The following is a 10,621-nucleotide window of genomic DNA, read 5'->3' on the forward strand; positions in this document are numbered from 1 at the left end:
CTTCTTTTGCGGCTCCCCACACCCCCTGCTCTCTCTCTCAAAGAAATTTTTTTTTAATCTTAAAAAAAATAAAAGTATCACTGAAACACACACAAAAAAAGCTTTTTCCCCAAACTTCAGATCCCCTTCCCTTGAAAATTTCCAATAGTTAGGTACTTTATTTTCCAACCTTACGTTTTCCATGGATACAGAAAGTAACAGGAAGTGCACAAATACACACATAGGAAATGTGCATAATTCCTCTGAAAACACTTTCATTATTGATCATTATTTCCTTTTAGATAGATCTACCCTGCTCTAAGTAAACCTCCGCAGGCAGTTTAGAATAGAAGATGCACAGACGACTGGGTGACTCAGTCAGTTATGTATCTGCCTTGGGCTCAGGTCATGATCCCAGGGTTCTGGGATCAAGTCCCACATTGGGCTCCTTGCTCTCTCATAACAATTAATGCTTTACATCTATGAGAAATACCACTGTTTGAACCTTAAAAATGAACAGCGTTTTAATTAATTTACGCCTAGATATCTGTAATTAAGTCAGAGGAAGCAGTCAGGATTACATAGTAAACCTACATTTCCCATGCTGCTGAGGATTAGTTTACCCAAGCTAACGAAAGACCTTTTGGCCTCAAGAATTTCAATAACCGGGGTGCCTGGGTGGCTCAGTGGGTTAAGCTTCTGCCTTCGGCTCAGGTCATGATCTCGGGGTCCTGGGATCGAGCCCCGCGTCAGGCTCTCTGCTCAGCAGAGAGCCTGCTTCCCCCTCTCTCTCCATGCCTGCCTCTCTGCCTACTTGTGATCTCTGTCAAATAAATAAATAAAAATCTTAAAAAAAAAGAATTTCAATTACCACCTTCCTAAAGCCCTAGAGTTTCGACAAACTTCCTAAAAGAGAAAATAAAATCTGAAACTTATAAAAAGAAAGCTAAATGTTTACCCTAGTTTAAGCTCCAAGTTTAAAAAAGTAGGTTTCTCAAAATTACAATCTTTTGACATTTGGTAACTGAATGAATTAAGTAGTTATTCAAAGGATTCAAGACATGAAAAATAGAACACAATCTCAGCTGAATACATCTCTCTTTCCGTGTGTTAAAAAACTGAGTCAGGTGCACCTGGGTGGCTCAGTGGGTTAAAGCCTCTGCCTTCGGTTCAGGTCACGATCCCAGGGTCCTGAGATAGAGCCCCCACATTGGGCTCTCTGCTCAGCAGGGAGCCTGCTTCCCACCCCCCTCTCTCTGCCTGCCATTCTACCTACTCATGATCTCTCAAATAAATAAATAAAATATTAAAAAAAAAAACTGAGTCAGTCAGATACCAAATGATGAGTGCCCTAATTATCAAACATACACTTTCTCCTTGTGAACTTTTCACAATAACTGGCTTAAACTTGCTAATCATAGTCCCATGAACGGAGAACACTGCTGCTCATTTTAGTTTGTTAGCTCTCTCCAAGGGACACAGTATAGTTTTGGGTTGTTTTTTTGGGTTTTTTTTTTAGATTTTTCTTACAGCAATGAGGCACACAAAGAAGGTGAAGGGATGTTCTAAAAACCAATCCCTTATAGACAGAAACTCCATAGATTAAGACAGAAATAACAAAGAAGACATAAGAATGCATTCCAGGAAACTGGAAGAGGGAGATTATGATATATTAAATATTAAACATAATAATGTGATTGATATAACACCCTTAACAATGAATGAACCAACAACCCAATATCCCTTTTTACATGGAGTAACAAAATCATTTTTTAATAAATAATAATAAACACTACCCCAGTCTCTTGCCTACTGCCTCAGAGGAAATGAAATCATTATAATAAATCTATTGTAAAACAAAGGCTAATGTTTCACCAGGAAATGTTCTGTGAACTTTAAGAAAAAAAAATCCTAGAAGGATGTTGTCAACTCCTACATTTTCTACATGATTGGGAGAGTTATGGATGACAAACAAGGAAAAGAAATGGAGGGACAAAGAAAAACTAAGAAGAACTCTCCCTCACCTCCAAACAAAGCAGGCTCACCAACCACTAAGATCCTGGGCCTCTCTCAGTCTCCTTCCCTTCACTATCTGCCCCAAACCCAGCTAAAGTCTGAAACAATGGATATAATATAGAAGCTGCAAATTATATCTTTCCCATCTTTACTACCAATCAAGATATTATGATCAATTACATTTTTTAGATTATGAAAATGATTTTTAAAACTAGCTCATGGAATGATGACTTAAGTCATTTAATAACATTGTTATGCTTTTATAGTTTGATGATTTGTAAATATTGTTTTTATGACATGCAAATTTATTCTGGCTCTAGATATTAATGGGATTTCATATCTCATTTAAGGGACATAATCCAGCCATAAAATTATTAAAAATTTGAAATTCAGTCATGGTTCATTAACAGTCAATTGAATAAAAAAATGTACATAAAAACAAAACAGGTTCATTTTCATTTTAGTTATATGTTTGCAGTAAATTAAATAGAAGAATCTCCCATTTTTGCTACTTTTGTTCATTTATAATCAGAAAGTTATAGTATTTAAAGTTAGTATCATGTATTATTTCTCATAACTCAGATTCTAAAATAAATATTAGTTTCTCATTTACATCTATGATTAATATCAATATTTTATTGCATACTTAAAATGTGAACTTTATTTACATTAACCAGTCATCAAGACTGTGACAAGTAGAACTGTTAAATCCAATCAAAACATCAGTATGCTGTCATATTTTTTCAGTTTATCCTATTGTTAAAATAAATGTGAAAACCCAAGTTCTAAGATAAAACAAAAATAAGGAGCAGTTCAATAGTGATCTTTAAAGGTTTATTCCAATGCTTCAAGTGAAGTTATACTACAGAACAAATACAAAAGAGAGTAACAGCAAAAGCAAGTTTGAACCACATCAAACTGAAACATATGTCTTCTTCACATGTCATTTTCTGACCAAAAACAAAAACAAACAAACAAAATTATCACAAAAATATATTTTTAAAAATAGGTAAGTGAGCTATTTGGTTTTGGTAAATAAAGTCTTTTTAATAGAAAACTTAGTGCCTGGGTGGCTCAGTCATTAAAGCGTCTGCCTTTGGCTCAGGTCATAATCCCAGGGTCCTGGGATCAAGCCCAGGACTCCCTGCTGTGTTGGGCTTCCCTGCTCAGCCAGAAGCCTCCTTCTCCCTCTCCCATTTCCCCTCTCTCGCTGTCTCTCTCTGCCAAATAAATAAATAAAATCTTTAAAATAATAAATAAATAAAAATAAAAAAGAAAACAAATGAAATTAACCATATAGCTCTGCTTTCTGTAACAAATATGAGTTAACTAATACTGAAATATATAGCATAATTCCATACGCCCTATATATTCTTCTTCCATTAAAAGTAAAATGTACAGGGGCGCCTGGGTGGTTCAGTGGGTTAAGCCTCTGCCTTCAGCTCAGGACATGATCTCAGGTTCCTGGGATGGAGCCCGGCATTGGGCTCTTTGCTCAGCGGGGAGCCTGCTTCCTCCTCTCTCTCTGCCTTACTCTCTGCCTACTTGTGATCTCTCTCTGTGTCAAATAAATAAATAAAATCTTAAAAAAAAAAAAAAGTAAAATGCACAGTATCATATAAAGTTTATATGGGTCATATGTTTAGAATATTGTAGAGGCTGGTAATAAGGTCATTTATTTACTCAAGAAGAAAAACTGATGTCAGGCAAGTGATATCATTCATTTTATTGGTTTGATCCCTGATTATTCCAAAGTGAAAATTTTGGGATATGGAGGGAGGCTGAAGAAGAGTGGGCTGGAGAACAGAAGGGAGAAAGAAAAAAAGATTCAGACATGAGACTAATTTCTTAAAAAATATATCTTATACATCCCTACATAATAGTCTTCAGTTGGGAATTTTAAAATGGTTTTGTTTGTTTTTTTAAGATTTTATTTATTTGGCACACCAAGAGAGGGAACACAAGCAGAGGGAGTGCAAGAGGGAGCAGCAGACTTCCCTCTGAGCAGGGAAGATGCGGGGCTTGATCCCAGGAACCTGGGACCATGACCTGAGCCAAAGCAGACACTTAACGACTGAGCCACCCAGGTGTCCCTTTAAAACAGTTTTTAAAAAATTGATTGTAAATATATTTTCAATGTTTGTCTCATTATAGCAAACTACAATTTAATAACAATTCCAACTGCCAAAAAGAAACCGTATGCCAAATAGTACAGAAATATAAGCCACATACTCATTAAGAAGGAAACCAAAGAAAATCTTGAATGGGTCCTCTAAACGCTACAACTACTACACTACTGCTGACTGGAGTACTAACAGAACTAGTACTGATGCAAGATATAAAAGTACTATAATAGTAATACTTTAGTTTCAGCATTGTTTAGAATCTTAGCTGTGCTTTGTTTTGTCCTTTTAACTATGCTCCACGTCCAACATGGGGCTTGAACTCACAACCTTGAGATTAAGAGTCGCATGCTGTACCAACTGAGCCAGCCAAGTGTCCCAGTTGTGTTTTATTTTTTAGTTAAAAAATAAAACTATTTTTTAAACATTTACTCTTATGATTATAAAATGGAAACCTTTATAAATGTTCTATAATATGAAGTGGATGTATTTACCATTAATTAAAACAAGAGACTTAATGCAGTTTATAGTAAATCAAAAATAACCATTTAGGAAATTGAAAAAGATATATAAAAAATATTCTGGCATGTCTTATAAAACATTGTTTAATTTCTAGCATAAACACCTTAAAAAGGGTAAACACCTCTCTAGTCTTATCTCACAGATATTGCCATTCTTTTCAAAGAATCGATTTTTTATTTTATCAGCACTGAGATTGTTTACTTAATGGACATAATGCACAGCAATATAGAACAGCGCAACCACTATCTTCAGAAAATAAAATATTCTAATTTTAATATACATTATTAGTTTCTAGCCTTGAATTCCAAGAATATGTGAACTGTGAGAAATAAATTTGCATACCTGATTACAGCTGAGAAATCTAACTGAAGTGCCATAAACGAAAAAATAATTGCTTTATATTCAAAGGCCCAAGTTCAATTTAGTAAACAGTCTAGATTCACTGCATCATATTACAAAAGACAGAGGTTAAGAAGTGACCTTGGGATTTTGCTTTCCAGATGTCTGAAAGGTCCATTTCTTAATGAAAGTATCTCTACTCTTGATAAATACTTAGCTTACTACCCAGTCAATATCTCTGCCCATGTAAGACTCTATTTGATTTTTGAAATTTTAGGACTGCAGATACTATAAAGAAAACATTTAAGAACATAACAACATGCACAAAGGATTAAGACTACTTCCCTTGTGATGAAATGCACAAGTTAAGAAACAACTATCACACATACTACATTACGGGGCATATTTTTCTGAGATTTTAAATGAGAAATTCAGTAAGCCTTAAGCATATACTTTCCATTATTTTAAATCATGAAAAGATTTTTTTAAGTAATTTGTAATATAAAACATATATATATAATATATATATATATATTCCACAAATGACCAAGTACAGATATATGCCCATATCAATTCCCTTACTCTTTTAATTAAAAATTTATGTTCCTTTCGGACATAAAAATCTGGGTTTGGGCGTTTTAAAAGTTCAAATACATCCTAAGCTATTCTTTGCTTTGGCACTAGCTCCCCCTCCAGACCAACCTACTAATATAACTGCACTTAAAAAAATAAACAACAACACAAGTTTTTCCAAACCACGAGAGAATTTCAAAATTCACCACTTTTAGGACATTCCAGTACTTTAAAATAACTAATTAAAATTGAAATCAAACATTGCATAATGTAATCAGAATTACTGTTTTTTCCAATTCCATACATCTCAAATAGGATGACTTGTAGGAAAACAACTTCAAGTGACTCTTTAAATTTAAGAACACCTTAAACAATCTACATGGTATGATATTTTATGGAAATTATTTTGAATCACTACCCTAATAAACCACAGCATACCACTCATATTAACTCACTACTTGCTCAAAGATACACTTTTGCATGTTTCTGCAATCTATACAAGTTTCATTCCAGCTGTTCAGCTCTTCAATTCAAGTAACAATTCTCAATTTATAAAAGCAGCAAAAGGAAAATCCATGCCCTAAATCACTCTTCAATGGTCCTAATAGCCTATTCATTTCTAACTCCCTACATTTCTATACATTAAACTGTAAATTCACAAATACAAATGTTTGAATGCCCACCTTAATTGTTACTACTATAGTATTTATAAATCAAGTAATTGCCACTTTGTATACACATTTTATGGTATATTTCACAAAGCTGGCAATGTACAAGATCTTATCATTTGGCATTGAATTTTAGGTTATTTTTAAGGTTATTTGAAAGAAGGGAAAACACAACTTGCTCCATTATTTCAGTATAGTGCTGTTGTGCTTAATTTCTTTCCAAAATGTTTTCATAGATATGATGCACCTTTTAAAAGAACTATGTATAAAAACATGAAATTTAAATTTAATAAAGTAAATAAATATACACTTACCTCCAGGAGTAACAAGAAGGAAAAAAAAAAAAAAACACTATAATGAAACCTTGCCTACAGTTTCAAAAGAGAGCCAAGTCAAAGTGCAGTCAGTTACCCATGATGAGCTTAATTCTAAACTGATAGAAAAACTTTTGTTGAAATCTGTTCTGCGTTACCTTGAAGTTGGGGGTTATCTACTGGGGATTCTGCCTTTTCCTAGGTTCACCTTCTAGAGTTGGCTTAAGTCCACTGTAAATTAATTCAAACATGGGAAGAAGAAACACCACCTCTCTCTGCCTTTCTCCAAGGCCTCCAATCAAAAGGCTAATAATATACGGCAAAACGCTGAAAGCTCACCAGGGATAAACCCTAACCAAGACACTGCCATTTAACTTAAGATATACACTGCATCTCTGACGTTCTGTGTTGCTGAAGATTGCAATACCCACAGCAAAAGAACAGGTGCTGCACCCGACAACCCACTCACTCTTGCAGGACAAATCTCCTTTAAACTAATAAATTAGGACTCGTTTCACCTTCCCAAATAAGTTTAGATACTCAAAAGCCGCCAGCTCATCATTTCCACATCAGTTGGGGGGCGGGGGGCGTGCAGCGGCACTCACGCCTTTAACTGCCCAGGCACTGGCCCCTCGCCGGGAGCGGATCTTTGTACAGGTCCACCCCCCGATTTCTGGCCCAAGAACCCCTCACAAAAGCCGGTAACGTACAAGCATCCTCCTCCCCACAGTCGGTGACTACAGGGACCGAGTTGCTGGCGAAAGGGCAGGTAGGTGGAGAGGAGAAAAGAGGGACACCTCCCACCCCCGCCCCCATCCCTTCTCTCCTTGGCTTCGGCCCCTGCCCGAAGCAAGGATGCGCGACGCCGAGGACAGCCGCGGCTGCAGGCGCCCCTCACCCCCAGCCCGCGCCCCCGGGCCGCGCCAGAGCGTCCCGGGGGCTTGCTCCCCACTTTTCCCGGAGCCCCGGGTAAGCAGCAGCAGTTGCAGCAACAGGCCCGGGGCACGCCTGGTGGGGAAAGAGCGGCGACAGCCCCGGATCACATCCCCGGCGCCTCCTCGAATCCCGCACTAGCCCAGCCCCAGACCCCGAGGCGCGCGGGGCCCGGCTCCCAAACGCCCCCTTACCCGAGGCGGGAGCAGAGGCGGTCTCCGCCGTCCCCAGTTGCCGCCGCCGCCGCCGCCGCCACAGCCCTCAGCCTCAGCTGCCCCGTTGGGGAGTGGGAGGGGTGGCTGGGTGGAGGATGCTACTCCCGACTGAAAGGAGAGGAAGAAACGGAAACAGGAACCGCCGCCGCCGCTGCTTAACGGAGCCTTCGGCGCCACTGACTGAGCGAGAGCGCGAGGCGGCGCGAGCGGGGCAGTCGCTGACAGCGCGAGACGGAGCGCGAGCCGGGTCCCGGGCGCGCGACCCCGAGCAGCACCGGCCCCATTCCGCGAGGAGAGGAAGGGGACCGGCTGGCTGGGGGCTGGGAGGGGGCGGTGTGGGGCGGGGGCCTGGAGCAGAGGGAACCCGGCTACTCCGGTCGGCCGGAGATAACGCGCGCACGCGCCGGAGCGGCACTGACAACGAGCGCAGGCGGGGAAGCCTTGGCTAGCGCAAGCGTGCGCGCGCGGGTGGGGGCGCGCGCCCCTCAGCGTTACAGGCTTCTGGGAGAGGGCGCGCATGCGCCGGCCGCTGCCACCTACGGCGACCCTGGCATGTGCCACGGCTTCTTCCCGCCCCCTTCTCGCTGCGCGGGTGGATAGCGTAGCTGCAGCATCCGCTGCCAGGCAGAGCCGCGGGTCACAGAGGGACCGAGAGACTTCCAGCAGGGCAGCAGCTGCGCTTGGGCGCCTGCTTCCTACGCGAGCGTAGGCCGCCCTCTACCGCCTGCAGGCCGGAGGCTGACGGCGGCGCGACTCGAGCCGAACTCCCCCACTCCCGGGAGCGCCATCTCCAGGGAATGTCGTATTCTCGATAGCCGGGGAACGGATTGGCCCGAGCCAGTTCATTCCGCGCCCCTAAGGAGCACTGGTACTGGAGGTTGAAGCAGGCTTCCTGCTACTTTTTAGAGGGGATCGCGGCAGCGCAGCCCCTGCAGCCCAGTCTGACCGTTCGACTGCAGCTTGCGGCGTGACCAGAGAATGGCATCGCACCCCCATGCAACTAGCGAAGCCCTGTTTTATCTTGGGAGAGCTGTTTCCATATTTGCCCCGACGGAAAGACCTCCCACAAGGGCCTGCGTTTGATGCCTAGCCTCTGCCCCGACCCGGGGCTGCAACAGCCCCTTTGAGGCGGAAGTTTATTCGGTACGGGAAAAAGTACCGCACTTGGGGGTGCGGGCCAGGGGTTCCCTAGGATGCTTCCTACCCGCTCGCACTCGGGAAATTCCTGGCGCCCGCGATGCAAAGCAGTGGGCCGAAGACCTAGCTCTGACCAGCCCAGACCGCGAGGGGAGCCGGAGGACCCCAGCGCGCCGCCCCGGCACACAAAGTAGTCGCGGGCCGAGGGAGGGGGTGCCACGGGGTCCAATCAGAGACACGAGCCGTGTGAGTGGAGTGCGAGCCGACCAATCGGACGGCCGGAGGGTGAGCTTCCCGTACCCAACTCTTCCCTGTAGCCTCGGGACCCAGATCCCGAGCCTGGAGCGCTGGGCGGACAGGGAAAGCGACGTGGTGCCCCAAGCACAGAAAAAAATTTTCTCTGAACTTGGGTATTTTTAAGTAAATGCCTTAGGTACTTATCCCAAAACAAATAGCGGCGGCGTTTTAGATGCTGAGTATGGAAAGGATCACGGAAAAGAGATTTACAAGGCACTGGCCTGCCAACACTGCAATCTGCCTAATAACGTTCATAAATTTACAGTATTTATTGAGGCCTTTTTATAGGCCAGGAACTGTATTATAGAAAAACAAATAAGATAACAGCTGATTCAAAGAAGACAGAAAGTTCCCTGTCCTTAAGAAGCTCAGCTTCTTCTTAGGTTTGCTGGACCTTGTGACTCTGGTATTTACTGTCAGTCCTTTAAGGAAAAAGCTCTCAGCAAAGTAGTTTCCAGTCATCTTTATGACTGTTATCTCTCTTAAGAAGAGAAAGTTGAGGGAAAAGTAGAGTGACCTGTCTAAAGTTACACGAAAAAGATACTGGCAGAGCCAGAATTACGTTCTAGCTCAGAGAGCTTGTAGATCGTCATTCAACAATGATTTATTGAATGCATGGTGCCATCCTCTACTAAAGAGGTTCCTGTCCGGAGCTTGCAAACAACAGAATTCTACTATAAGGGCCACAAGCTTTGGTTGTCGGAAATGAACGGAAATTTTAGGCTTATGCCATCGTAAGATGAAGTAAAGGCTAATGTCTTATCAGTCATACTCTAGATCATTTTCAGAAGTCAGAGGTAAGATAGATATTTACTTTTTAGTTTAAACAGCATTTTTAAAATATTTAAGCAACATTGTCAGCCAACTTTGACCTTGATTTAAGAACAGATTGGCTAGGTGTCTTCTTGTTGGGAAAAAAAAACAGACTTCTGAATTTTTTCACTGAAGTTGTTACATGGATAAATAAATCAGAGGGATTCAAGATAGATACTCTCTTTGAGATCATTTTGCTTTATTCAATACATTGTACCAATTTTGTATAAATTCTAGACTTCAACTTGTTAGATCTCTGTATATAACCTCTGTCATTGAGTTTTTGGAGTTATGTTATAGATTTTTGTGATTACGGTGTTACCCTATTCTCCAGAACGTGACTGTGAATCTCAATAGTAGTTATTAGCTAAATAAGATTTTGAATAAAATTAAAGAGCATGGCACATTTAAAAAAAAATTTAGCAAGGATGTTTAACTTTAAAGCTTACCTTATATAATACTTTAAGATCTCCAAGTTCAAAGCTTTACTTTACATATGCCTCAAAACATCCGATTTTCCATCTGGCCTTCATTTTTCCTTTCCAAATGTAAGAATTAAAATACATATCTTCTCAGGAGTGCCTGGCTGGCTCAGTTGGTAGAGCATGTGATTCTTGATCTCAGGGTTGTGAGTTTAAAATCTTTTTTAAAAATTAAATAAAATACATCTTCTCTACTGCCTTCTGCTTTAA

The 10,621-nt window shown here is 41.2% G+C and overlaps 1 protein-coding gene across 4 annotated transcripts in view; it reads right to left on the bottom strand.

Annotated features, from left to right (window-relative positions):
* Window positions 1-8,952, bottom strand: part of FUT8 (fucosyltransferase 8) — a 318,063-nt gene extending 309,111 nt beyond the window's left edge. For 3 of the 4 annotated variants that reach the window (XM_044231323.1, XM_044231320.1, XM_044231321.1), the window contains exon 1: window positions 7,662-8,084. The gene's annotated coding sequence lies outside the window, so the exon portion shown is untranslated. Of the gene's footprint in view, window positions 1-7,661; window positions 8,085-8,886 lie in introns of those variants that run through there. The other variant, XM_044231322.1, reaches the window with a different exon arrangement.
* Between the last annotated feature and the right edge of the window lie 1,669 nt (window positions 8,953-10,621).

This window comes from Neovison vison, chromosome 13 (genome assembly GCF_020171115.1).
Source record: "Neovison vison isolate M4711 chromosome 13, ASM_NN_V1, whole genome shotgun sequence".
Taxonomy (NCBI): domain Eukaryota; kingdom Metazoa; phylum Chordata; class Mammalia; order Carnivora; family Mustelidae; genus Neogale; species Neogale vison.